Source organism: Tupaia chinensis, unplaced genomic scaffold (genome assembly GCF_000334495.1).
Source record: "Tupaia chinensis unplaced genomic scaffold, TupChi_1.0 Scaffold000028_1, whole genome shotgun sequence".
NCBI classification, from domain to species: Eukaryota; Metazoa; Chordata; class Mammalia; order Scandentia; family Tupaiidae; genus Tupaia; species Tupaia belangeri.
The window spans coordinates 6,327,585-6,328,948 of record NW_006159458.1 but is presented as its reverse complement, the minus strand read 5'-3'; the positions used below and the strand labels follow the sequence as shown (position 1 = coordinate 6,328,948).

Here is a 1,364-nt window from a genome sequence, read left to right as displayed (position 1 = left end):
TTATGGTGTATATTTCTTCCTTCAAATCATGGAAGAACTTCCTCACCTCCTGGAACTTGTTGTCTCTTTTCTCTTGTACCTTCTGGAGTTCATTGTCTCTCATCTCTTGCATCTCGTTTAGTTTCATCACTATGAATATTCTGAATTCTTTATCAGACATTCTTTATCAGATAGTTCCATTGTACTATCTGTTGTTCTTTTCCCTTGGAGGAGAAAGATTTTTATTGGTTTCTCATATTTCTTGTGCCTCTGCAGCAGTTTCTGGTTATCTGATGGATTAGATGTTTCTTCCTGATTTCTTGGAGTTAATTCTGAGTGTTCAGAGGTATGCAGGAGGACATAATCCGCACTCTCTCTACAGTTCTGTTTCCCTAATGCTCACCAAGCAACCTGCACTTTTGACTTTGGAACTGGATATTACAAAGGCCACACAGTTTCTAGGGAATAGGTGTACCTAGGCTGAGCTGAGGAGTTTTAACTGAGAGTTCAGAGGCATGTGGGATGAGATTAGCTGCACTCTGCATCTCCATATTTCTCCCTGCTGCTTTGCAGTCTCTCTTCTCTGAATTTTAGTAATTTGGTGGCGTATTCACTTTTGACTAATTGATTGGAGAAGTTTTGGGGTCTGGAAAATAAGGTTTAGAGCAGAGATTCTTCAGTTGCTTTGGTCTCTGAACACAAGAGAGTACACCATAAATTTAAATGGCTTCTATCTGAGTTTTGGGATCTGGAAGATGTGATTTCGAGTAGAGATTCTTCAGTCACCTTGTTCCCTCTTGACTGGGCATGATTTTGTCCCCCAGGGGACATTTGGCAATATCTGGAGATAGTTTTGATGATAATGCCTGAGGTCTTGTGGGAAAGTTGCTACTGGCATCTGGTGGGTAGAAGCCAGGAATACTGCCAGGCATTCTTCTATGCACAGGACAGACTCTCACAACAAAGAATTATCTAGCCCAAAATGTCAATAGTGCTAAAGCCGAGAAACCTTGCTTATAGACCCGAATCCAGTTTTGTACTATTTCTATAATTGTTTGCATATAAGTCTTAGCTACTCTCAAGTAAGGTACATCCTATGAAGACAGGGAACCATTGTCTTTGTAATGACTCTGGTGTTAGCCCACCAACTGCCTTTTAGACTATGCCTGCTCAGTCCTCTCACCACCTTTGCCTTGTAGTATCTCTTCAGGTATTATTGTTCTCCTTTGGGTTTCTTCCTCTTCTCAATTTTTTTTTTCCTCACTCATTTTTTTAAAAACGTTTTATTAAGCACTTGTTAGCATTTAATGAAATTCTCTCCAGGTGGCTTCAAGCCACCAGGACATAAGCACCCCCCACATCCTTAATCTTTTCCTTAGCCCTCC

General features: G+C 40.7%; 1 pseudogene; it reads right to left on the bottom strand.

Annotated features, from left to right (window-relative positions):
* Nucleotides 1–1,308: 1,308 nt before the first annotated feature.
* Nucleotides 1,309–1,364, bottom strand: part of LOC102503140 (60S ribosomal protein L27a pseudogene) — a 473-nt pseudogene continuing 417 nt past the window's right edge.